The sequence below is a fragment of the Aythya fuligula genome, chromosome 11 (genome assembly GCF_009819795.1).
Source record: "Aythya fuligula isolate bAytFul2 chromosome 11, bAytFul2.pri, whole genome shotgun sequence".
Lineage (NCBI taxonomy): Eukaryota > Metazoa > Chordata > Aves > Anseriformes > Anatidae > Aythya > Aythya fuligula.
Genome location: NC_045569.1, coordinates 13697231 through 13723949, shown reverse-complemented (window position 1 = coordinate 13723949; position 26719 = coordinate 13697231). Strand labels below are relative to the sequence as shown.

Below are 26719 nucleotides of genomic sequence, written 5' to 3'. Positions count from 1 at the left end.
GTAAAATTGGTGTTTCAGTGACATAATCACGGACGGGGAGCAGGGCAGAGCCCTGGGCTCGTGCTGCGGTGCGCTGGCACGGCCGGGAGGACAGTCACGGCCAACTCCACGACCCCTTCCCACACCCAGCTGATTTTCCTGCGGTGCATCCCAGGCGCGAGCTCCTCCAGGTCCCGGTGCTGAGGGAGGGGAAAAAAAAAAAAATCACGTTTGTGTGCGTGCTCGGCCTGGGTCCTGCCAGCCCCAGCGCTTCACCTTCCCTGCACCGCCGGCCCCGGGAGAGCAGCCTTCTGCCGCTGCCTGATAACACCAGCCCTGTATTTCACAGTGCCACGAAGCTGTGCCGAGGCTCGGGGCTCCAAATCCCTCTCCCCGCACAGGACGAAGGGCGTGGGGCGGAGGGAGGGGGGGATTCGCCACCCTCGCATACAATTGTTTTTTTTGTTGTTGTTGTTGCTTATACAAACAATCTATTATTTATTAGGCATAAATAATACATTTTCTGTGTGTTTAGAACGCACGTGATTGCTGCGGATTAAAAACGTGCCCGGTGTAAGGCGCCGAAGCAGGTCGGGGGCGCCCGGCTGCGCTTTGGCCATGGGACAGGAGCGCAGCCTGTGCCCGTGCCGGGCTGCGAGGACTCGGTCACAGCCGATTTTTGGCTCCCTCCCTCTTTCCCTGGCCAGGGTGGCTGCAGGGCGAGGTGGAATTGAGGTTGCAGGGACGGCCATAAATCGAGAATTGCCAAACTTTTGAAGTGCCTGACCACGCGATCCGAGCGAGGCCTTGGTAGGGGACAGCGAAGGCAGGGGCAGAGGGGCAGGCAGGGCCCATCAGGCCACTGAAAGTGCTCCTCCAAATGTGTGGGGTGTCAGCAGAGCCTACACTTGCTCTGAACTCAGTGGCCAAGAAGATGTCTCCAAGCTGCAAGGGCCTTTGTGCCAGCTCGCAGGCACCGCAGCCTGGCACCCTCGCCTTGCACACTCCTTCCCTGTGACCCTCCTGGGAGCCGTCGCACGTGGTGGAGGGAAAGGGGAGGCCTTTGTGCGTTGAGCAGCAGATCTGATCTCTGCTTTTCACTGCTGGAAGAATTTCCTCCACTTTACCTGGGAGGTGATTACACGCGATGCAGATTTATCTTTGCTCGAGATGGCTTTTTTTTTTCTTTCTTCCCTTTGTTTACTGGGGATTTCTCCATTCTGGCTGGCGATGCCCCCCAGGAAACATTTGGCTCTTTCTGTCCTGTAGGTTCTAGCTGAACAAACTTGTCTGGGGAAAGTAGGCGGCCACTCTTTTGTTTTACTTCTCTGGGTCTAACCCAGTGTTGTCCCCTCGCACACACCTGGCGCACCCTCTCCAGCCAGCAGTGTGTCAGCTCTGGGTTTTAATTGCACAACCTCGTGTTGTTTTTTTTTTTCCTTATGGATTCCTGGAGGCTGGCACGGATACCTGCCTGTGGTTTGGGTCTCCATTGTGCGGGTACGGCCTGGTGCTTCACGGGCTTCTTCTTCATAACTTTCCCCCTCTCTCCTGCCTCTCGGTTCAGCAAAGGGCCTGTCTGTCTGGATGCAGGCAATAAACGTCTGTTCTCACCCTGACTTCTATTAATGAGATAGAGACAGGTAAGCATCACACATACCAACTTGCCTGCTCTCAGCAACATCAAGGAAACGGTGACAAGCTATTAATGGGAAGTGATGGTCTGGGTGCTAATTAGTGCTTCCTTTTCAACTTTTACCTACACGTCTGCCGCGATGCCCATCCCAGCCTCTCCCCTCTCCTTGCATCCCTTTGTTTCCAGCGCGTTCTTCGTTCACTGCACACATCCCATGTTGAAGGGGCTCCTCTCTTTATTTATTTATTTTTTTTCTACCCATTTCTTTCTGCATCTCTTCATTCCCTTTTTGTCCCCTTTTTTCCCTTGGTAATTGCTGCCTGCACCCTCTTCCTCCCATGGTTGCTCCTGGCAAAAAAAAAAAAAAAAAGAGCGTGGTGCTGTAGTGGGATCTGAGCCCTCGGGGATGGGGCTACACGAAGTCGCCAGGAGTTTCTCACCTCCATCACCGGGTAGCAATATTCGCTCGTGGCACCAGTGCACGGGGTCAGGTCACCCCGGGGACGTGAAGGTCAGAGATCTGTCCCCTCCTCCCACAGGTGATGCTGCAGGGAGGCTCCCGGCAGCCCACAGGTCTTGGTCACGGAGCAATTAGTATTTAAAGCAGCTCCTCTGCTGATGCCCAGAGAGCCAGGAGGATGGCTCTGTGCTGCGTGAGCCTGTAGGAGATGGCAGGTCCTGCCCCACACAGCTTGCGGTCTAAGCCCTAAACGCACTCGCTCTCCAGCAGGCCCCAAAGTGGCTGGATTTGGGGATCCACCCCAATTCCTGCTGCTGCAGCAGCATGATGCCCGGTCTCAGCTCGGTGCCCACATCTCTTTCTCCTGACCTTTAGGCTCTGCCCCTTCCCCGAGGACCCTAACCGTCCCTTCCTCGCTTTTTTTTTTCCACGGGCTGTGGGTTTGCTGTGTCCCGAGGCGTGTCCCGAGGAGCTGCCTAATCTGCCCCTGCCATTCCCGGTCACAGGCTCTGTGCACACCGTGGCTTTGCGGGGAGCGCTCGCAGGGCAGCGGGGCCGGAGGCAGCTAGAGGTTTGCATATTAGCTAATTAATTTCCCTGACTGAAGGCTGCTGCCTGGCCTCCTGTTTATGCTCCTCGCCTCTCCCCTGCTCCCCCCGCCTCGCTGACACACACACGCGAGGCGACACAGCGCGGGCGAACGTCAGCAGCCCTCCGCAGCCCCCAGACGCCAGCGGGTTTTTCTGCGGGCTCGTCAGGCGCGGGTTTCCCCGCTTCATGGTACACAGGGGCCCCCTGCTTCACGTTCGCCGATTCCTATTAGACCCCGCGCGCCAGGGCCCCGTCTCTCCCAGCAAAGCAACGCGCCGCATCCCATCCATAAATCCAGCCCTGGAACAAAGCCTCCTCTACCCTGCCCCATATTTCTACCCAGCCTGCCCACTTTCCCCTCGCTCGCTCTCTCTTTCTCTCTCTCTCGCTCTCTCTCCTCTCTCTCCCATGCTGAAGGTTTCCTAGTGCCAGGGAGATATGATAATTCTTGTGAAGAGAGCATGAAATGCCTCTGCTCTTTGTGTCTGTTTAATTCAATGAGAATCCCAGCCCCAGATGTCATGAATGGTGGGCTTTGTGCTGGCCCTTCCTAAGCCCTAACCGCCAGCCCTGCTCTCTGTCTTTCTTGTTTCCCACCACTGGATACTGATTAACAAACTAAATTATTTTTCCTCCCTAATGATGTTTTCCCACTTTGCCCACCAGGCTGGAAGAAGCCACGGGGAGGAAGGAGTTTGTGCAAAGGATGAGATAGCCAGGGAGAAAATTAAAGAGACAGTGTTGCTCTCTGGGCTCTGGCAACGCGGGTCCGCTCGGCTTTATTTCCTTGTTAGAGGACGTGGCCGTGTCTGGCTGTGTTTTATGTGGCCGTGCGTGTTTCAGCTGAGGGGACGGGCTGGAAAGCCTCTGCACGAGGTGTGCTCTGAAGCACGCCAAGGTCTGTAACTCAGTCGTGTGTGCGCCAGTTTGCACGGTCCCAAATTTCAGGTCTCTCTTCCAGCCGTTTCTTCGTGAGTGACACTTGGTAATTGCTTGACGTCCAGCCGTACGTGTGGGAGCCTCGTTCTAATTGAGACAAATTCTCTTTTCCTTAATCAGACGTGACTGCGAGCGTGCAGAGTGGGATGCCTTGGGAAGGGCTGGGACGTCTCCACCTGGGCGAGGAGAGGTGAGTCCCTGGGAGTCCCGCTGGAGGGCCGAGTCCAACCTGGGCACGGGGGACCAGCTCTTTTACCCGATCCCTTCCTCCGCAGCCAAATTCCCCAGCTAGGCTTTTGAAGCAGGGCCAGTTCGCTGCTGCTGGAGGTCAGTGGTGATAATCCAGTGAGCCTGGGTGCACCTGGAGGCAGGGAGCCAAGGTGGGTCTGTGTGAAGCCGCCTGCTTCCCGGCCTCCTTGCTGGGCACCAACCGAGCCGTGGCCGGCAAATTCCCTCCTGAAGCAGGCGGAGAGGATGGGTGCAAGCGTGGCGAGCAGAAAAGGCAGCAGGGAGGGAGAGAGCCTTTAAAAAAAATAATAATAAAAATGAGGGTTCGAATTGGGTAGCTGGGAGTTACTGAGCGGGGGAGTGGATGTGGCATTTTGTGTGGTTGGTTTGTTTTGTTCAGAGAAGGGGGGCTCACGCAGGCTCAGCAGCTGCTGCCCTCAGTGCTTCGGTGCCCTGCGTGGCTCCCGTCTTCCTCCGCTTCGACTCAAGGCAGGAGAAAGGAGCAGAGAGAAGGGTGCTGCTTGTCTGCACCCACCGAGCCCTGCGAGCACAGGCACCGCAGCCAGCACAGTACTGCCTTGTGTATGGCCTTTGCTTCCCGCTGCAGTCACATCTGACCCTTATTACTTCTGCAAGGTAGAACAAGGCAGGAAAAATGGCTGTGCGGTGAGTTTCTTCATGCGCCAGGATTTATTAAGAACAATAGGGGAAATCAATCCATCTATGTAGAATACATCGCAGGCTGCAATGGGATAAAGCATTTATTCCGCTCTTGAAGGGTAGAGCTATAACTCATGGGAGGCAAAACCCTCAGTGCTCCGGAGTCCCTTCCCTTCATGTGTGCAAAGAAATGCTTTAGCCCATGGCAACCCACCAGCTATTGAATTTGTGTGGAGAATCTGCCGCCCTTCCCCTCCGCTGGCCCCTTTTTGGAAGGCGAGGCACTCATTAAAACACACCTCTGGAAAAATGAAGGGGCTGTCTGTTCGGAGGCATCTCTGCATCTCGGCTTTACTTAAAACAGAAAGCCAAGGCAGAGGAGAGAATAGAAATGTCTCGGTGACGTACAAGCAACCCCCCACCAATTTCGAACAGAAAGATTAAAACCGGCGCCGGTTTTGCTGAACTTTCTGCTGATGCCCAAGAACCGGGCGTTGCAATTACAGCGGGGAGGCACGGGTTGGGGTGCCGTGGCAGGGCGAGGCGATGTGCAGGGAGAGCTGTGCTCTCTGGCCGGGTATCTCCGCTGCTGACTGCGTGTGTGTCTGCGTCTGTCAGCACTGCCCTGTGCCCGGCTCGTGCAGTGCAAAGACTGGAGCAGTAGTTAGCAGGGGCAAAAGGTGACCGGGATTTGTTATAATCTTTCTGGGTGTGTGAGAGTGTGAAGGCGGGGGGGGGCATTACTAGTGAAATGGTATTTTCACTAAGCCTATTTTCACTGGGTCTAATCTATCTTGTGGGAAGAGGATCTCTTCAATAGGGCAGGCCCGGCGAGGCTCAGGAGCTGTTTGGAGGGGGTCTGGAGAGCCGAGGAGCGCGGGCAGGGGGAGGCGTAGCAATTGAGCGGACACATGTCAGACGGCCTTCCTCAGCTGAGATGACTTGGTAGGTAGCGTGCTGTTGGGCAGATGGGGTTAATTCTTACACCCAAATCAAAAGGCGACCGAGGGGGGAATGTTTTATTAATGAAAGCAGCCCTTTGTGAGTATTCCTCCTGAGGCACGTTCCCTCCACCCGCTGCCTTCCCCCCTGGCTGCTGTCTGGCCCCGCGTCTTGCTCAGTACCTGCTCAGCTGCCACTCACCCACTGATGGGTTTCATCAAGAACTGTCTCTGCATGTCTGAGTTGTGGGCCCGGGCGGGCAAGGCCGTGCAGGAGGAGGGACCGGTCCTCGGCCAGCCTGGAGAGAGGCTGCGCCACCGGCAGGCAGAGCTCGGGCTGTCACAGTTTGTGTGTCAGCCCGTCGCTTGCTGCGGGGTCACCTTTTGCTGGTATCAAAGAGCAAGGGATGGCGTGGTTGGCAGAGCGCAAGGGAAAATGCAGGTCGAAAGCGGGCACCTCAGTGGGCTGGGGATGGAGGGGACGACTGGAGGTTGGGCTGGGGAGGTTCAGGGTGCCTCAGCCACCATCCAGCCCTCTTCCCATCCCACTGCCTCGCTGTCCTGACAAGAAATGGGCTCAAGAGAAAGGGCAGAGGAGCTGGTTTCTGTGCCCCAGAAAGCATTCATTCCTGCCTGCTTCCTCAGGCGGACTGGGCAGCTTGTGCTAAAGGACCGGGCTGTGGGAGTAGGAAGATCTGTGAGCGGAATTTATTTCTGTCGCTTTGTTAAAAATAAAACAAAAGCTGGTTTATGACAATTGATTTAGAAGAAGGAGGAAGCGGAGCTCAATTCCCAGAGCTCCTTTTAGAAAGGCTCTGCGTGCGTGCGTGCGCGCTGTATGTGTGTCAGAACAGAGCACCCAAGGAAGGCCGGGTCGGGAAACCTCGCATGGAAGCGGGGAAGAGACCCTGGTGCATGGCTGCTTCCCTGAGGGAACCCCCGCAGGGCTAATGTTTGATCTGAGGCTCGGCTGTACTCCTCTGAAACCTTGGGATGTCAGGAGCTCGAAGGGAGCCTGGGACGGAAGAGGATGCTATTTGCATTTTCCTATGAATGCATCTATTTGTATAAATATGGTGTCTCCGTGCATGCGCACACTCCCCCTACGCATGCATTTGTTTGAAGAGCAACGCACTGTCCCCGTGGTGTTCTCTGCTCAGGGCCAGAATTGGTTAGCCTGAAATTCAGACTCTTCCTGGAGGAGCTGTAACTCCCCTCCCTGCTCCAAATCTAGCGATGGCTGTGGACGCGGGACTCCCGAGATGTTTTGCCATGCGATAGCAGAGTTTCATTGTGGAGGATTGCAACTCCCCCTTTCAAATTTGCACAGACATCAAAAGAGTCTGGAAGGTTCAAACAGATCACAACGTAATCAAAATGCCAAGCCACCGTCTGTTTCTGCCTTTGGGTTGACAAGCAGGATTAGCACCCAAGGGAAGCAGGGTGTAATAGTGTTTCACGGGCACTGTGAACAGCCCAGAAGTGCGCGGAGTACAGAAAGGTTAGCCGAAGGGCAGGTCTAGCTACAGACGTATGGTTGGGGGGTGGATTTTAAAGCAACGAGCTGTGCGCGTACAACCTCTGTGGATATTTACTTCAGCAGAAGGCAGGACTGTCCTGCATATGGTTATGTCATGCTGGAAGCACTTTAAGCTAAACTGGAGAGAGCCAGTCCTGGCCTGGAATGTGAGTGGAGATGTGCACCGGAGCAGCAAGCAGCAGAGCCGGTTGACCTATAGGGCTGTCATGATAACGGTGTGGCTTTCCGTGTAGACAACCCCAGAGTGGAGTAGCTAGCCTGCCATCCCGTATGTTTCCCTGTCTAACTGAGATGTATAACACAGCTTGTCTGTGCGTGGCTGTAATCGCCCTCTTGCCCGGGTAACGCGTGCTCTGGTTCTCAGCGGCGTAGAGGAGCAGATGCCAAATTTTCAATGGGTGCCATGTGCCTATTTTGCCACACGAAATAGCCCCATCTTGGCTAAAGGCTCATGAAATGCTTCCCAAATACCGCTTTTATGTCAGTAATTGCTATAGCCATTCTGAGGACAGCCCATGACCATGGATGAGAGTTCCTCATTTGGTATTTGAGCTTACTCATTTGGAGAGGAACAACAGTGATGTTTCCACTGTAAAATTCTCATGAAATGGGAGACACCAGGTGTAGCTTTGTTTGTGTCATCTGTATCACCTTACCTTTACCGTTTTCTAACTGACTTTATTTTAAATTTTTGTTAAATTGAAATTTGGGAACGTTGTGCGTTCTTTACGGGTGCCTCTGCAGATTTGGCTTGGGATTTGTTTTGTTCTGGACAGGAGAAAGGCAGGATTTGCCCGCGACTTGTTCTGGTGGCTGGGCAGGCCATGGTTTCCCTCATAGCTCTCAGCCCAACTGCCTGCACTGCTGTAGATGTCCACAAAACCTTTCCCTGGGTCAGAACGCAGTTGGGACACAATCTCCAGCAGCTTATGGGATTTATGGGGCACATCCAGACAGGCAGCCATGTACTGGAAGCTCCTGCCTGTGTTGTAGGGTGGACCTGAGGCCCGCCTCAGCTTCCACAGGTGCCTAAAGGGACAGGCATTGTGAGGGCACAGCCACCTCTATAATCACAGGCATTCCCTGGCAGTATGCACTGCCTTGTGAAGGAGAGATGTACTGTAGCAAACAGCCCCACGAGCTGAATTTTCAGGACACAAGGGCTGGGGGAAAGCAGTGGGAGCGCTGTGCACCTGGCGCCTCAGCCCTGGGAGCGAGCGGCCTGGGCTAAGATGGCCGCTCGCTCCGCCTGTGGGCACACTCAGGCCAGTGATGGCGTCTCCCTGGTGCCCAGGGCTCCCCATTTTCCCTTCGGGGCTGCAGGCTGGCCGCCCGTACTTCCAGCCCTCGGTGCCAGCCGCCAAGGGTCGGGCGGAGAGGAGCCCGCCGGGGCAGGCCAGCCGCAGCCCTGAGGCAGCGTGGGCCCTGGCGGCCATTTTGAGGGAGGCGAGCGCTGCCTGTAAGATGGCCGCATGGGCATGAGGTGGGGTGCAGCGCTGCCTCGTCTTCGCCACGCTGCCTCCCTCACGCCGTCCCCTCCTTATCTTGCTAATTACCAATGAAGGCAGAACAATAACGGGAGCTGGCATGCCCCAGTTCTTTCTCTGCCACCTCCTTCCTCGGGCGGAAAATCTGCACGCACAACTCCCCCCCCTCCCTCACTCCCCCCCGCCCGCCAGCCCCTCTGTGATATTAATTGAATTAACATACTTCCTAATTTGCCCTGTGTTTTCTGCGCGCCGGCTCCCAGCCGCCTCGTCATGGCTTATCCAACTGGTGGGGAAGGAGCGAGCGCATTCTTCCCCTCCGCTCGTTTGGTTGTATGCGAAAAATCCTTAATGACATATAAAAGGGGTGGCGTGGGGGTGGGGATGGCGGGACAATAGCCCATGAGGGATTTGGCAGGAGACGTGCAATATTTACCGAGATAGACCATCCTTGCTGTCGTTTTGTTGGTGGATTACGACGGCCGTTTTCACCGCGTTCCTCCATTTATTTATTTTTCCGATGGCAGGGGGGACGCGTTGGCACGCTGCTGCTTTGTACGCCTTGCTTCACCTATGAAAAGGACACATTAAGGTGTTTCCATAAACCCCTGGATGACAAAGAAAGCGCCTTTCTGCTCGGCTCGTATGCAACAATGACAGAAGCCTTTAAAACCATGATTTTTCCCCCCCCCAACGATTGCAGAAGGCTTCCCCTAAAAGGAACTTAAATACATATCATTAAATCTAAAGCACTAAGCTCCGCTCCTGCTAACTATGCCATGCTTTTTGTTTCTGATAGTATTTGTCCATTGCACAGAGCAAGCGATGGATGCGGAGCCTCCCCCGCCCTCCTCCCTTTGTTTAAATGACAAAATGTTTCTATGTTTTTGTTTAGAAAATAAACCTTTGTGTTTTTTTCAGCTTTTATTTTTATTTTGCATTTATCCTGGCATGAAATCCAAACTCCCCCTCTTCCCAGATCTTGGGAATCCATGTTCCTTGTGATCGTTTTTCCCTCCTTTATCTAAAAATGCAATGCTATTTTACAGTATTTCTCTGAAAATGCACCAATAATATTTTGAATTTGAGTATTTGGGGCTTCAGGATATTGCTTTTTTTTTTTTTTTTTTGTAAGCGATGAATGAAAAGCAATGATTTAAGTGTGTAATGCACAATACAGATGCCATGCATTGTAAATACATTTCAGGGGCATAAAATCCAACACAGAGAGCCGGTGTTCCACGAAAGCCGGGAGTCCAAAAATAACTGTAAAAATGAATTGTCTGTCGGGACGAATCTCTCAGATCCCATCCAATATTTGCAAGGTTACAATATACAACTGGGTTACTTATTGGCATACATATCTCATTTTAAAATGCCGATGACAAACTAAAAAAAAAAAAAAAAAAAGAGGTGAAGGAGATATTTGACTGATTATTGAATAATGTGGATTCCTCGCATTTAATTTCATACTTACATGCTATTTGCTTATCCCATGTTTATGGGTATGTGCTTTAGCTTCATATAAATCTCTCCTGTCTGTCTGTCTCGCCGTGTTCTTTTCTCTTCTGCTATCCCATCTGCTTCTCATGGTCCTTCTCCTGAAACCACATCACGGGGTCCGATGGGGATAAAGGGAATCTGCCTCTGGTCTCTATCATAAACATGCCAACGTGGGCTATTGTGTCGGGAGCCGGCGGTCACCAGATGGTGCTTGGTTGCCCAGGGTCTGTGTTGCTGGGTTTGGTCTCTCTGTACGCCAACAAGCCCCTTAGTATTGTGTCCCCTCAAGATCTACCCGCCCTGTCTAAGGATGTGGTAGGGACCTCGTGATGTGTCCCGGCGAGGAGATGCTTCTGGAAGTGCTCAGCACTTTGCAGCCTCAGCCACGCAGATACGAGCTGCCCTTACAAAGCTGAGCTTTGTTAATCCCCGTGCTCAGCCCTGTTCACCCCACCTGCATTCATGGGGAGGAAAATCAGCGTGTGAGTTTGTGTAGGACTAAATGCTGTCCTCATGCAAAAAAAAAAAAAAAAGGTCTGTGCCAGCCTGAGCAGACATCTCCCCTTGCTAGCTTTAAGCACCAGGCTTGGGAAGACAGGGCAGTGATACCTCTGCTTCTGTAGGGTGCAGACAAAATCAAGGTATCTCATCTTGCCTGATGTTTGCAGAAGGACTAGGTTGTGTGGGTATTATTGAGGAGTGGTTACAGACACCAGGGCTTTCCCCGAGAAAAAACGTTCAGTGGGTCCAGCCAGGAGAGACCCGGGACAAATCCTGCTCTTCACTTGGTGTCTGCACGTCCTCAGGAGGTCCCGGACGTTGTTGTGCATGTAGGCTGCAGAGGGGGAATTAATGCAGAAATAAAGATTGAGAATAAAAACACTGAATGCAGACAGATGGAGAGAGCCTGGCATAATTACATTTAGTGGAGGGCCGCCATGAATGAAACCAATTAAAGGAGAAGCAATGCTTCTGTGAGAGAGAGAGGGGGGAAGATGGCCACCTCGCCGTGACTTCTTAGGCATCCATCGTCCAGTGGGGGTGAGTCCCCAGGTCACGGGGGAAAATGTGCATGCTTAGCGGGACTTTGCTTATCTGCCAGGGCAAAAAACGAGAAGGAAATGGGAAAAGTAGGAGAGTGGCGGGGCAGGAGCAGAGCTGGCTCGCAGCCAGCCCCAGCCTCACGGTCCCCATTGTCTCATGGCTCTAATGCATGCCTAGAAATCCAGTATTTGGGATTCAGGTTGCCGCTGTAAAGCAGAAAGGTCGTGCTCAGCGCCGCCTGGCATGGATTCCTCGGGCAGCTCTTTCTCCTGCATGCCCCGAGCGTGCCTTATGGACAAGCTCGGCTGAAGACCTTGCAAGCCAGGAGCAATGCTGCTGGCTCCGGTTCCTGCTCCATCAGACACTCAGCTGGGTTCAGAGGGAGCTTTGCAAGTCGGTGCTGCAGGTGGCTAGGGCTAGGACAGTCTTTTGGGGCTATTTCTTCTGTTTTAAGCAGAGCTTTGAGAAGCTCTGCCCACAGAAGACATGTCAGTGCCCTCCTCTAGGGTCTGTGCCATCCCCTAAGAAAGAACTGAGGAATCGGTGCCCTGCTTGGGAAAGGTGGAGGTGGGAATGTCCCCCTGCACACTGCCAGAAATCCCAATTTTCCAGCTTTCTCCCGCTCTTCCCTCCTGCTCTCAGGGGTCGAAGCCTTCTGGGTAGAACAGCAGCTGGCGAGGCTCGGCCAGAATGACTCCCGGGGGGTTATCACCCGGCTTGGGATTTGGGATGTTTGTTGTAAAACCCCATCACCTGGAATCAAGGGCTGCCTGGAAGTTTCAGTTTTCACTTGAAAGTAATAAAACGGTGCTAACGAGGAGTGTATTTACGGGCATCCTCATTACAGGGAAGGCTCTGGAAACAAGGCAAAGACATGCTAGGGCCTGGAATTGCCAGTCTGAAAAAGATCTTTCCAAATCCTCGGGTGTTTTTGGAGTCAAGATTAGTGATTTTTGAGGAGTCAGATTCCTGGCATTTGGAACTTGAGGCTGGAAGCACAAAGTGCTGCAGAGCATTGATCAGGGAGGGAAAGAAAACCTTTTGCTATTGAAGTATGAAGGATTGCACTGGGCTGGATGGGGCCTGGCTTGCTCCTGCTGGATGTGCCGATGGCTCTCAGGAGCAGCCCAAGCCACTGGTCGCAGAGAAACTTGGAAGTGAGTGTCTGTGGTGTGTGCTGCAGCCTCTGGCCTGTAGTAATTGGTGATGCTGGTGCAGGCACCCTGTCCTGGTGGAGATCGCGTCGGGGTGCCCGTGTGTATGTGCTCGTGGGGGTGAGGCTGCACAGAGGCAGACCGGCTGTGCCTGTGGACCTGTCCTGGTGTGGCACAGGCTGGGGACAGCTTGCAGAACATTGTTTGACTTCCCCACTGCCAGGACTCAGGAGAAAAATACACTTTTTAATTATTTTTTTTTAATTTCTCTGGTCCTTGCTTCAACTGAGAGGTCAGTGCTGTGCTCAGTGCCACGGTGGGCTCTGCTGAAGAGCCAGAGGTGAAGGCGCTGTCCCTGCGCTGCCCTCCTGGGGCTGTGCAGGAGCTCCCCGGGTTGCCCCTCAGCCTGGTCCCACAGGGGATCGTGCTCCTTCGGTCCATCTGTGAGGCACTGCACAGGCATCGCCCCCACACCGGCCGCCACTTGGCCTGAACGCGCTGTAACCCGCGTGGTTTTTAACATATCCTGTGTGGAAATGTGCTGGAGCTCCCCGAGATGAAGGCACGAGCCAGGACTTGTACAAGCTGGCCCGGTGGCTTCGTGAATTCTTTCAGGCCTGGCTTTCACTCCCCCGTGCAGCCGCGCTAACAGCCCGCTCTGCTCATCCGTGGTGTTTCCAGCAGCTCGGGCCCTGCCCCGTCCCCAGGCGTGGAGCTGAGGAGCAGGGTGGAAATGCAGAAAACACAGAGCGCTAATGAGCGGGTGCTAGGCTGGGGCCCTTCGGGCTCGTTTTGCCCGTGCTTGGGCTCAGGGGTGACGTGGCAGAGCAGGCTGAGAGCTTGGGGAGGAAACAAACAGCTCACGAACACGGGCTGGCTGGGGAGCGCGTCCTGCGGGGTCACTGGCACTGCCTGCTCGTCCTGCTGACCCTTCAGACCTGTGTCCTCCGATCCGACCTGCTCAAAACGTGTCACCCCGGCAGGCACGGGGACACCGGGCTGTGCCAGCTGCACGCCGTGCCCCTGAGGGACCGGCTTGGCGGCTGTGCAGAATTAAATCCGCATTTTCTAGGCCACTTTGGGAAAAAAATGGCTGAAAATTTCCTTTCCTTAGCCTAAAAACCCAGCTCTCCCGTTGGCTCTTCAAGTGCCGGGCAGGGACTAGAGATCTCCTGCGACCCGAGAGCCTGATGAAGCTGTGAGCAGCTCAGTGAGGGGGGAGATGGGTTTTGTTGTTCCCCTGCTTTGGGCACGAGTGCCACGGTGCTGCGCCGGTGGCAGGGGGCACCTCAGGGCTGCTGAGCCCAGAGGAGAAGAAGAAGGGACGGCTCCGGTGACGACCACACGGCCCTGGGGAGCGGGAGGCTGTGTGACAGCCCGCTTGATGCTCTCCACAAGCCCTCCTGCCCGCGGAGCCGGCGGTGACACGTCTCTGACAGGAGCGGGGAGGAGATGCCAGCGGGAGAGCCTGGTCGTGTCAGCCGGGATCAGGTCCCAGGCCCGGCCGTGGCTGCCAGCAGCTGCCCCGAGCGCTGGTGAACACGATGCAGAGCTGATCCTGGGGTGTGTGCATGCCTGTGGCGAGGTGCTGTCCTAAAAATCTCCCGGCCCCCTGCTCCTGGGGCTCTCCAAAACGCTGCTGGAAGCGGCACCGTGGCTGCCGGAGGGGCACCGGCCGCGGATGTGACAGGCTCACGCTGGGCTTGCAGTCAGGCAACGGGTGCCGGCCTCGTAGGGTGCAGGCAGAAATGTTTCGGGGTGGGATTGGCTCTCCTACAGATCCTACTGCTTCCCCGGGAAGACGGGAAAACTCTGGTCCTGAAGGGATGAGCTCTGCCTGCACTTTGATGGCAGCCGTCCCAGGAACCGTGGGGAAAAAAAGACACCCACTGCTTTTTTCATATCTCCTTGTTTCTGTCTGCCTATCAGCCTGTCAGCTAGCTAGATGCTAATCCACATCAGCAGCAGCACAAATAAAGCTAGACTGGAGGGATGCTAATTTATGCCTGGATTTCATGCTTTGTTTTACTTCCCCACTTTATTGGACAGGGGAGGCTTTGTGAGTGACGTAAAATGTCGTGTGCGCTCTCCCCGTGGCAGGTTCCTGCACATGCAGCAGGAGAAGTTCATTGCTCTGCCTCCCCTGCAGCTCCGCACATGCCCTTCTCTGCCTCCCCGGGGTGTTTTTGGGGGGATATTTCCGACGGGCTCCCCTCGGACGAGGCCTGGCGCTGAGTTTTGCTGTGCTGCATTGAAAAGCCGGGGGTGCGTTTCCAGCCTCGCCTCGCTTTCCGCGCTGGCGCTGGCGTTTCTGCATCTAAACCGTAATTTTGTATGCTCTAACCGGGCAGCGGGGCTGCAGCCTCTGTCATTTGCATGAATAAATGTCATGTAAAATCATCTGCTCGGGGAGAGTGACCAGCTGCGGAGTAGGCGATGCGCTCGGAGCCAGGCGTGGGTGTGCGGGATGCGCTGAGAGCTGCTCGCCTCGCCGGCGTTGGGGAGAAGCCCGGGTGGGCGGATGGGAGGTCGCAGGGGCATCCCCAGCCTGCCACCGCCACGGCCAGCGGTGCCAGCAGGGGAGGAGTTGATCCCTTGGTGTTGGTCTGGGGGAAAACCCACAAGGCTTTGAAATGCGCTTAGGAAAAGGGAAAATGTAAAGGTTGCTCAAGGAAGAGTTAATAATGAAGGGTCCGGCGTGGTTTCTTGCGTAGGATACGCGCTGTGACCCTTGGGGTCTTTGACAAGAGGCGTCAGCCCGCAGGGACAGGGAGTTAGGGGTGTGGAAGGTCTTCAGCCCCGTTAAAGGGTGGGAGATGCCCAAATCCCTTTGCGGCTCTGTGCTTTCCCCTGCAGCCAAGGTTTGTCAGCAAGGTGGCAAACCACAGGTTAGGGAGAGACCAGGCCAGAGCTGGAGAGGACTTCGAAGTGGCCACGTTGGCTACCGATCGCCCTGCTTCTTCGCCCAGCTCCTTCACACCTCCCGCTGCCCTCGCCCAGCTCCCCCGGGCTGAACCCCAAGCGAGGAGCTCATCGCGTTCGGTACAAGCTGCCCAAATTTACAGCCGGGAAATGGGAGCGGAACCGCGTGCCCTGGTTTCTCCGTGCTGTCAGACAGCTTCCCCCAGCCCCGCGTCCTGGCACGCTGAGCCCTGGTGGTTTTATTTCACGCGGTGCCTGCCTCGCCCCGTTCCAACCACGGCTCTGCTCCTGGCCCTGTGCGTGGCGCTGCGCCCATCCCCGTGTGTTGGGGCAGGGGGCTGTGACCCTAAAACCGTTTATGACTGATGAAAACCCCAGGTTTGCTTCCTTGGCGGCTCCCAGAGCTCTGCCGCAGCGAGGCAGCTCTCTTTCGGGTTTCCATCACAGCTTTTTAATTTTGATTTTTATTTTTTTCCCCTGATTATCCGATGGCCGGGAATAGTTCCTTCCTCCCGAGGTGCATCTGCTGCTGGAGGAGGACGTGTGGGCTGTGGCATTTGTGGCGGCAGCTTTCTCCGGGCCCCTCCTTTACAGCTCCAGCAAAGCAGACCCAGGGGGCTGGGGTTGTGTTTTTTTTTTTTGGGGGGGGGGACCCAGGAGCATCGCCCCTTGCTCGGCTCTTCCGCGGAGGGGCTGGGAGGTGGCTGGAGGTGCCGGGCTTTGTGCGCCTGCCTCTCGCAGCTCTCTTTGTTTTGTCTCCCCCTCCAGTACCTTGTGCAGCCGCATTTGCATATATGGAAAACGCTGCCAGCCTCTCCTCCCCCTTCCCCAGCCCCTCGCCGCCTTGGCTCGGCCGACCCGTGGGCATTTCCAGCTGAACGGTGGCCGCCGAGCCCGGCCAAGCGTGCGCTGGGGCTGGGGGGCGAACCCTCCTCCGTCTGCCGTTCCCTTCCCGAGGGGGCCGTGGAGGTGCTCGGGGGGCGGGCAGGACATCAGGGGGCTTTGGGCTTAATTCCCTCTGACTCGCAGGGAAGGCGGCGAGGTCCCTGAGCCCCCAGCCCCGGCACCCTTGGTGGCAGCAGCCCCGCGGGAAGCAGGCCACGTTTAGGCGATTTTCCATCCTCTCTGGAAAGCTTGAGAGCGGGCAGCCCTACTGATAAACCCCCCTGCTTCACCAGCCAGCCCTCCACCTCCCCAAAAGTGTCCTCCTCAGGATGTTTTAAGTCCCTACATCCCCGGCACGGTGCTCGGGGACAGCCCGGGCCATTGGAGCGGCCGGGGACGGAAGAAGGGGGTGGAGGAGAGCCGGGGCAGCTGCGGGGCTTGTGTTAGTAAACACTTCCTCGGGTTCACATTTTAATTCCTCGCCCCCCCTCCCCATCTTCTCCCCCATCCTTTCCCTTTTCTGTCCGCTCACACAATGAGACCATTGTCAAGGGGTGATTTGAATGAGGGGTCTCCGGGCATGTTCCCAGCATTGTCAAACAGAGTGGGAAAAAAAAAAAAAAAAAAAAAGAAAAAAAACACAACTCCAGCCTAGCCAGGAGGACCAGACCAGACCGAGACAGATGCCTAAATTAGTGACAAAGCCTTTTGAATGTCCCCCCTAGACAAGGGGTGCCTTGTGCGTGTGTGCGTGTGTGTGTGCATGCTCGTGGGTGTGTGTTGGTGGCTGGGTGGCAGCTTGCATGTCTCCCCATGTTAATTAGTTTTGCATGCATGTCTGATAAGGTGCCAATGAATATATTTGTCCTCCTTCACATCGGCGAGAGCTGTCTGGGCGGCGGGGGAGATGCGGGGCGCTTTGGGGAGGGGAGTGCTGGGTGCAGCCCGGGGTGATCGAGCTGTGCGGGGCCGGGGTGAAGCTGGGAAGAGAAACGAAGCTTTTTTTTTTTTTGCTTTTTTTTTTTTTTTTGTTTCACTGGCTCTTTCTGCTCGTCTTCGCCGATTGTCTGGCTGAGGGGCTGTGGGCTCTTTCTTCCCCTTTGCCCTGCGTCTCTCTCTGGAGCCCCTTGGAAGGTGTTTATTGCCCAGGGGGTCGTGTCCATCTTTGTGTGCACGCAGAGGCACGCAGCCGCTCGCACAAAGCCCCGCGCACAAAACCTCAGCCTGCTGCTCCAGGAGGGCAGCCGGACCCGGTGCCAGCCAAAAAACACGGGAAGGAAGCGAAACGGGTGTGCGAGCGGGACGGGCACGGGGTGGGGAGACAAAGAGGTGGGCGCTGCCGAGGGTTTAGATGATTTGCAAGCAGTGGCTCGGGGTGCAGGGACTAATTACCGAGAGAAAAGTCTTTCTGCATCCCCAGCGTGTGGACCAGCACATCAAGCCATTCCTAGAGTGCTGTTACCATCCCTCCCTCCATCCACCCACCCACCCCCATCCTGTAGGTTCACCCAAGAATCCGTAACACATGTCAGGATAATTAATTTCTTGTGTAATTTTTTTATTTTTGCATCCTTTCCCTTAAATCACCGAGACTTCAGAGCCCACACAGGTTCCTCGAGCAGAGCAAGAAGAGGCTGTAGCAAGGCGAGGTGCCGTCGCTGCCCGTGCTGCCGCCTGCCCCTGAGCAGGAAGAGCAGGGAAATTCGTGGCTGAGCAGCGCCCGACACGAGGCTGCTTCGAAGCCAGGCTGCTTGGGGAACTTCTGCTGCGTGCCGAGGTCTGGGGGCTTTGCTCTCTGCTCCACGCCGGGGTCCTGGTGCCGGCAGCGGAGCTGTGGAGGGGCAGCGGGGTCCTGCAGGAGCCTGGCTGGGAGGTGGCAGAGCGCGGGGCGAGCAGCCCCAAAAACCTGTGGGTAGCGTGGAGGGAAAAGGGACCCCGGTGAAAGGCAGGTCACCCCGTCGGAGAACAAAGGCAATTTGGTGTGACTTCTCGGCGCTGCCTAATTGCGCGGGGTGAATAATGAGCAGCGGGGGAGGCAGCCCCGCCGTCCTCCCCGCGGGCTGCGGCCAGCGGCCAAGCCCCGCGGCTGGAAGCCCCGAGTCGGTGCCAGCAAATCGTGGGTGTCCTCGGAGAGAGCCAGCCCGCTGCTCGGCATCTGTGCCCCTCGCAGGGCCCGTGGGGCTCCTCCGTTGCGAAGCCGTTGTGTTCACGCCGAGATATCAACCGGGGGGGAAGCTGCTGGTGGGAGAGCCCACCCTGCGGGTGCTTGGACGCGCCGTTTGCGCACAGGGTGACCCTGGCCTTCAGTCACAGGGATGCAGAGGGAAGCAGCACCCTCCCCGTGCCTCATCCCCGAACAAAATCCTTGCTGGAGACCCCTTCCAGCTGCTCCCCCATCCCTGCCTCCTCCGTCCTGCTCCCAGGCCCCGCGCAGGGCTGTGGAAACCGCTTTGTCAGAGCCCCTTGCCAGGCTGAGCTGCAGAAGGGTGTTTTTTTTTTTTTTCCCTTTCCACATTGGGATGACAATTCCCACACAAGCACAGCCTTTTAATGAATCCGTGGCAGCGAGGCAGGTAGCGCTCGGCCTGCCAAGGCTGCTTGGCACAGCCGGGGGCACGGAACCGCCGCGGGCACCCGGCCGGGGACAGGGTGGGAAGAGTGAACGTGGGGACAGCGTGGGGACAGTGGGGACAGCGGGGACAGCTCCTCCCCAGCGGGGACCCGTCCTTCATCGCCCTCCCCTTCATCCACGCGCTCTCCCTCCCTCCTCACCGCGTCCCACCTCGTTCTCTCCCTCTCCCACCTCCTCCCCTGGCTGCTTGCTCCTTCCACCTCCCTGCGCCTCCTCCGCCGCGGCGTTTTCTCACTCCTCCCCCAGTTTCGTGGTGCCCCTGCTCTCCCCGGCAGGTTCCCCTCCCCGGCGTGCCTCCGGAGCTGGGCTGTGGAGTGGGAACTTGGGGCTGGGTCCCGGGGCTGCGGCGGAGGTCAGAGCTATCTGGGGATTGTTTGAAAGAGATTTGCCCACATCCCGGCCCATGTGACCAGCCTCAGCTGCAGGTCTCTCTTTCTTAATCTGGAGATAAGCGTGATTATCCGAGGAAGGGCTGTTCGGAGCTTTGTAACTGTGACAGGGGAGCTTTCAAGTCGCACTTTGCTGGCAGAGCAGCGTTTAAAGCCGGGGAATCAGATTCCAAGCGTGGCTTTGCATCTCTTTTCTGCTGGGAGCATGGCGCAGGGCTGGCAGTGGGGATGGGAGCTTGATGAGGACTTTGCTTATGATGCGGAAAAAAAGAGCTGGGGGAGGGAAACGGGGGTGGGGGGAAGAAGGAGGCGAAAAAATCCCAATTCGCCATTTCCCAGGAGAACAGAGATGCTCCTGCTCAAGGGGCCGGGCTGGCAGGAAGGTCCTTTTGGTGGCCGGGGGGGATTTTGGCGGCTGGCTCAGTGCTGCCGTGGTGGCACCCGGACAGCGAGGACGCGGCTGGGTGCTCCTGCTCTCCCGCATCACCCCGACAAGCCCCTCGCACAGGAGGCCCTGTTTGGGAACAAAATGCTCCTGGGAGCCAGGATCAGCCCGTCCTGCCCGCATCGTGCCCTGCTGCCTGTCCCCGTCCAGAGGAGGGACACTTGGGGACAGCGCAGTTTGGTGTCACGTCCCTGTCCCGCGTCACCGGAGGGCGAGGTGTTGACAAGGGCACGGCCTCTGCGGGTTTCTCTCAGTGGGGCAGGCATCGGGACAGGGGTCAGGGGGAGCGCTCGGCTGGGGAGCGAGGCGCTCCTTTGCTGCTATTTGCGGAACGGGAGCTGGTGGCGGAGACCCGTGGTGGCGGCGCTTTTGGTGGAGACGGGTCAAGGAGAAAGCGAGCTGGATCCACGCCAGGGGCTGGGATCTGGGTCGAGGCTGAATCAGGACGAAGTTGCCAGCGCTGCGGACCGCCGCCTGGGCAGCACTTGCTGTTCTTGCCGGCCCCTCTTTGGAAGTGGTTCAGCTTCCAGCGCGGCTTCTGAGGCCAGCCCGATCCCAAGGATGTCCAGAGCAGCCCCCTCCTGCTCCCCCTGCCCCACACACCCCCTTCTATCTGGTGGCAACCCACAGGGAGGGCACCGAGCAGCCCCTTCACCCCGATTTGGTCGAGCAGGGGCAGTTTCTTGCCTGTCACGGCACCGAGGGACCTCAGACATCCCTCTTCTTCCTCCTCCTTGGGGGCACGTCGTGTTTTTCGTAGCTCAGCCCTGCCGGCTGTCCAACCCTTCAGGTGAGAGCTGAGGCAGGTCGTGGGCCTTCCCCTGGAGGCAGGGGTACGGAGATGCGTGCCGGCAGGGCTGGTGGCTCGCCTTCCCCCCGCCGCTTCCAGGAGGGAAGCGATTGCAAATGCATCATCTCCAGAGCGAGCTCTGAAATATCTCCCACATTGTCTGCCTGTCCCCGGAGCCCCACACAGCTGGTCTGTGGGTGGAAGCTCTGTTTTCCTTGTACCCCCGTGAACTTTATTTCTTGCTATTTTTCTCCGCCCGCCGCTTACACCAATCCTCCTCAGCGCCCACAGCTTATTCCGGGGCTTTACCAGGGATCTGGCCAACATCTGCAGCCTTCCTCCAGGGCACGGCTCCTGAAGGAACTCGGAGCTGGACACAGCGTGCCTCTGGCCCAGCCACAGCAAGGCCGAGCAGCCCAAATCCCTGCCTGTAGGGATATCACACGTGCCCAGGGTGCAGGAGAACACGGAGAGCTCCCCCCGAGCTCCTGGCAGCCCGGCAGGCGGCAGAGGGAGCGTGGGCAGCAGCAGGGGGGTGTTGGCGTGTGCAGGCAGCAGCACGCGCACGCTGGGGCACGCGTGCCCGTCGGCAGCGGCACGGCCGCACGTGTGCCTGCACGGCCCCGTGTCCCGAAACCCTGGGCTGCAAGGGGAGAGCGGGGAGACCCTCTGAAGGGCATCCCCAAAGGGATTTGGAGGCAGCAGCACCTACACGGGGACGGACAGACAGACGGACACAGGGTGGGTGTGCGGAGCTTGGTTAATGCCTGCTCGGCCTGGGCACCGATCGGCCCCTAATGGAAAGCTTCTTAGCAAGGCTCTGGGCTGATGGCAAGCGGAGGGATGCGAGGTGGAAGGGATTGGTGGGATGAGCCATGCGGGGAAAGGAAAAAGCGAAAGGAAAGGCGCTGGTGGGTCTCAGAGGATAGAGCTGAGCGGAGATGCAGGGAGGAGAGGGGAGCAGGATGGACAGAACCCAGCCAGGCGGTTTCCCAAAGGGGAAACCTGCCTGCCCAGGAGGCAGGGCCTGAGCAAGGTTTCTGGGGAGCAAGGAGGAGCTCTGAAGGAGCCGTGGCCATGCCTGAGAGCTGCTTGTTGTCACAGCTCTTCTCCAAAGCGGAGAGAGGCGCTTTTTGTGGCCGGGAGGGCGAGCTGGGTGCCCTACCTGCTCCCCTCCGCCAGCACCGCGGGCAGGGCAGAGACCAGGAATTTCCCCGGGCACCACGTTAGGCCAGGCCTGGCCTCCAGGCTGGGGACGAGCCCAGCGCAGGGAATAACGCACACGAGGTCTGGAGAGGCCGTGTGCTGCCCGTCCTGCACAGCATCCCCCAGCCATGCTCTGCCTGCTGCCTCCTCAGCTGCTGCAGTGCCAAATTCCCTGCGGCACGGGGACCTTCAGGGGACCAGGGGCACCTCCAGCACCAGGAGGGTCTGGGAACCTCCTCGTGGCCTTGCTGAACTCACCTGGCTGTCAGCTGGCACCGTGTGGGCAGGGGCTGAGACCCAGGGACAACTTGGGGACACTTCAAGGACAACTCAGGGACAATTCAGGGCTTTGCATTTGGTTCTGCCCCTTGGGGCCATTTATCTCTGCCCCTCGGTGGGGCTGCTCCCCAGGGCCAGGGCTGCCAGCACCCCATGGCAGTGCCCTCCTTGGGGACACCAGTGACAGCCCCGAGGGCTGTCCCACACCCGGCCACCGAACGTGGGAAACTTCTGTCCCTGCAGCCGGCTCGGCTGGTGTCCCCTAAGTCAGGGCTCCCTTCCCGGCCTCCCATCCCCCTCCGCCTCCCTGCCTCCCTCCCCCCCCTTTCGCCGGAGCCTCTCTCCTCCCGATTTGCATAATTTTCCATTTTCAGTGTCCCCTTTTCTTTTTTTCCCTCTCCATATGGTGCGTCCCCCTCTCTGCCTGGCGCAGGAGCCTTCCTTAACAAGCTCGGCAAAGCCCTCTCTCTCAGGGGCTGCACATGAAAGATGCTCTGTAAAAACAGAGGCCGGGAAGGAGCCCTCCCCCTCTCCCCCTTGATTTATAAGGGGCCGGGATGTGGGAACGTTTCTGGGTCGTGCTTTGGAGCCGTCGGGTGCTTGCTGCCGTCTGCAGCGCCTGTTTGCCCCCCGCCATTCAGCGCAGCCCCCTGCGGCCGCCTCTCCCTTCGCTTTGATCTGCAATGCAAAAAGAGCGGCCGGGCCGAGCCTCTGCCCCTGCTGCCCGGCCCGACCCCTGTTTTTGGGGTGCCCCAGTCCTGCCACGGCGGGGCCAGGCCGTGCCCTTGCTCCGGCCTCACCGTGCTGTGACTCCACAAGGCTGGGACACAGCTGACACAGGTGACACGAGTGGCACGGGTGGCACAGGTGGCACATCCCAGCAGCTTTCGGTGCCATCTCCATCCCACTGTGGCTCCGTCCCTGCAGCTCCCAGGCTCCGTCTCTCCCCGCAGCAGCAGGCCCCGGGCTGTCGGTGACACGGGGACCCCATTGCCACCCCGTGGGGAGCCCGAGGGCTGTGCCAGCGCCGTGCCACCGTGCCCAGGGTGGCGGCCAAGCGGCGCCCGGCCAGCTGCTAACGGGTTAAGCCGGTCTCCAGCTAATTTCTCCCGGCGCTCCCCTCCTCCTCGCACTTCTGTATGCAGCAGGCAGGGCCTCAGCGCAGGTTCCTGCACTGAGCTGTTGCCAGGGGAGTAGTTAGGCGAGTCTGAGCTATGCGGGGAAAAGGCCCGGGCTGTCAAAGTGTCTGAGATGAACCATAGCCCGGTCCCCCTGCAGCTGGGCCCAAGCATGCATCAGCCCTTGTTTGGAGCCTGGGAATGGCAAAGCCCAGGGAGGTTCAAGGGCAAACTTGCTATTCATTAGTCAGGGGTCCTTGACGTTCCCACTCTCTGTCTCCCTTCTTCTTCTTCTCTTTTCTGTCCCGCTTTTGACAGATTCCTGGGTGCTTTGGGGGGGAAGCTCCCCTCCTCCTCCTCCTCCTCCTCCTCCTCCTCGCCCCGGCGAGAGCCCTCCACATAAACTTCCCCCGAAGACAAGGCAGGAGGACAACAATGAGGGCGAGCGGCAGCCGCAGCCCTCGGGCGTCCTCCCTGCCCGCTGCCCGGCCCTGCCCGCAGCTCGCCCGCCTGTGGTTATCTCGGAGCTCGCAGGAAATTGGAGCTTGAGATAAGGAGCGATGGCAGCGGCCTCCTCCTCTCGGGTTCCGCGCTCGGAGCTGTAAACGCTGGCCCAGGTGCCCAGGACGAGAGCTGGAGGGAAGCCTCCGGGGGCCAGGCGCACGCCCGACCCCGGGCAGGAGATAAAAGTGGCCGCGGAGGCGTAACGCCGAGCCTCCCTCCCGCCCCGCCGCTCTCAACGTCCCCGTGCGCGGAGGAGCCGAAGCTCCCTTGTAATTATCCAAAGCAAACAGCACGTGTTATTAGGTTAAAATGATTTTTTTTTTTTTTTCCCTCCCCAGGCCCCCGGAGCAGAATGGAGGTGTAATTGTGCTAAGGAGTTAGCAGGGGAGAGCGCAGCTTTTGGTCACATTCAAGTTGGAGGTCTTGAGCCAGGGAGGAGGTATGAAAGGCTTGTATTTGCATAAGCAGCATGCATCTGTGCAAAAAGAGAGATATCAGGGGCTTGCGAAATTCAATCAAGGCTGGGAGGGAAGAAAAAGGCGGGGAGGGGGGGGGGAGAAGGAAGGGAGGGTGAAAAAAAAAAAAATGACAGTGAAAAAGGTTTTTCTGAGTAACACCCTGGCGAGATTAAATTGTCCAGAAAGTTTCTCCGCGCGAGCCTGCGATGCAGAGGCTGGGCTGAGGGGAGGGGAGGAGCAGGGTCCCTCCTTCCCAGCCACAAACGGGGCTTTGGCAAGGGGTGGGAATATGATTAGGCAGAGCCTCGTGCATCGGCGTGCCGTTCTTTGGGGGTTTGTGCCCTTCTCCCTGCCCCGAACAACCCCAAGGGGCGGTTTGATGGAGTTATCTCCAGCCTGCTGGGTTGCTCCGGCTCCTCCTGCCCCAATTTCTTACCAAATGCTGGTGGGCATCACCAGGTGGGGTGGTGTTTGTAGCCGCGAGCATCCCCTCCATCTGCGCATTAAATGGGGAGTTCAGGAGCTCGTAGCAAGCTCAGCCTGCCCAGGTGGAGGTCGGGGGCACCCAGCAAGGCTTTCCCCTGGCAAGCACAAGGGTGCCTCCTCCTCCTCCTCCCCTGGGCCTTGGGAAAGCGCCCAGCACCCTGCAGCTCCCATCCGTGCTGCCCTGCCCAGCGGGATGTTAGGAGACAGCAGAGCTGAGCTCACCCGGGCTGGAGCTGCCTCCTGTCCCTCCAACTTGGAGGCTGGCCTCAAAGTTGTGAAGGGGAAGGGATTTTCCTCGGATTCCCATCAAGCGCTTTAGGAATAGTGTAATAAAGGGGTTACAGAAGATATCTATTTTTAAGAAGGAGCAAAAATACCCAGGCAAATTGCAGCCCGGACCCCAGAGCGTGGAGTATTTGCACAGTTCAAAGAGTGGCGGCGGCTCAGCCACTCGCAGCCCGGGAACGTCGCTGTGCGACCTACAGCACATCACATGCCAGCTGCTCCCAGGGCGGCTCATTAGAGAGCCACACGGAAGATTTATCTCTCAAAATGGGCTCGCAAATATTTTATAAAATTTGCAATATTTTATAAAATTACAATTTGGCGCAATAAGAAGAATAAATGAGCCGGCAGGCGGCTCCTTTTGCATCCTGGGTCCAAGCGTGCCCAGGAATTGGGGGGGCATTTGGCGTGGCTCCTGCCCGCACGGCGCTTTATGAGCAAAGCAAAGGGAGGACAGCGAAAGGTTCAAAAGCTTTGGAGGGGATGTGTGCTTGCCATGGGGAAAACAAGAAGGAAATGGAGGAAAAATTGTGAAAATTCAGGAAAAAAGGGGGAAGATGCTGCTACAAAGTGTGGGGCAAAAGCAGAAGCGCAGGGAGAGCCGCAAAGGGGGCGAGGCAGCACTTTTGCCCAGCAGACAGCTTTGGCTGCAGCTCCGAGGCTCGGTATCACTTTCTACAGACAGCCAAGGGCGCCGAGGGCAGGGAAAGTTAACGTGAAGATTAAAACATCAGAGGGCTGTTCCTTTAGTGGCTCTGACATGCAGAGTAATCCCATGCCCCAAAGCCTACGGAGGAAGGACAAGCGGCAACCCCTCCCCGGGCTGGCGGGGCAGGGGGCGGACGGGGGTCTGGGTGGGCATGGGGGGAGCCCGGTGTCTCGGGGACCTGGGCGAGGTGGCACCGAGCTGCTGGGCTGGAGGGGCCGGGCAGTGGGGTGGGGAGCTGTGGGTCCACCCGTGATCCGAGGTGTTCAGCCCTCAGCCGAGCGCTGCTGCGGTTCTGAGCGCTGGTTCTGCGCCCTGCCCCGCTGCAGGTTGTAACCTCTCCCTTTTTTCCTTTCCTTCCTAGATCCCAGTGAGTGGAGAAGGGATTTCTCAAGCCCCTGAGCTCCTTGTTGTGCAGTTGGCTGCCACCTGCCTGGACTCGCTGGCTGATGCCTCCAGGATCCTCCAGGAGGGTCCCAACCTGCTGCAGCGATGGCCCCACGAGGAGGAAGCTCATGAACAGAGGGTTCCTGCAGTGCCTCGGATCCCACCGCTGCGGGGAGGGACGGGGAACCAAGGGAAAACCCCACCTAACTCCTGTACACCTCCGGTACCCCAAACACCCCCGGCAGGACCACAGCGCTCAGAGAGATCTGAGCAAGCCACAGCCTCCAAAATGCTGGGTGCACGAAGGGGGCAGGAGGCAGGTCGGAGCTGGCCGGACCCTGCTTTCAGCAGGTTTTTTAGGTTGGGCTCTGCTCATGGAGCAGGGCTTGGCCCTTGCTGCTCAACCACAGGGCACCGCGTGTGTGTGGAGCCCCCAGGACTGTGACCGTGTCGAGGCCGGGCAGCCCTGCTGCTGCTTTCTTGCACTGTAAAAAGAAAAAAAAAAAAAAAAAAAAAAAGGAATGTCTGTAATTGTCTCCCGTTAACATCACCCCCACCCCTCGCGCTGTTGAAAATAAACTCTCCTTTTTGCAAAAGCGAGCCGTGTCATCTGCTGCGCTCTCGGGACGGAGGAGGTGCCGGGCCCACAACGCCCCCAGACGCAGGGGGAGCAGCCCAGCACAAGCTGCGTGGTGCCCGAGCGATCTTTATTTGGTCTGCGCCCTGTCTGGGAAGCGGCCGCTAAACCCAAGGCAAACAGGCCCTGTGAAAGAGGATAATGAATATGTCTCCAAAACGATTTGGAGCCCTTCTGCTTGCGGAGCGGGGGTTCCCCATTGTGCCCGGCTCCCGGCGTGCTCTCGGCGGAGCGCGCGAGGTGGCTGCTTTCCCAGCTGAAACCCTAAAAAAAAAAGAGAAAAAAAAAAAAAAGAAAAAAAAAAAAAAGAAAAGCAAACAATGGGTCAAGGCCCGCATTGTGCGCGCCCAGGCAGGCAGAAGGAGCGCAGCCCGGCATGGCCAAGTTCAAGGCTGGGCAGGGGGCCGGGCGCGCGGGGATGCTAATGG

The 26719-nt window shown here is 57.5% G+C and overlaps 1 long non-coding RNA gene across 2 annotated transcripts in view; it reads left to right on the top strand.

Moving 5' to 3' along the window:
• LOC116493749 overlaps nucleotides 1-26218 on the top strand; it is a 31906-nt gene extending 5688 nt beyond the window's left edge. The window contains exons 2-4 of one of the 2 annotated variants that reach the window (XR_004253786.1): nucleotides 3726-3795; nucleotides 23671-23771; nucleotides 25632-26218. This is a non-coding gene — a long non-coding RNA (uncharacterized LOC116493749). The remainder of the gene's footprint in view (nucleotides 1-3725; nucleotides 3796-23670; nucleotides 23772-25631) is intronic. The other variant, XR_004253787.1, reaches the window with a different exon arrangement.
• Nucleotides 26219-26719: the final 501 nt, after the last annotated feature.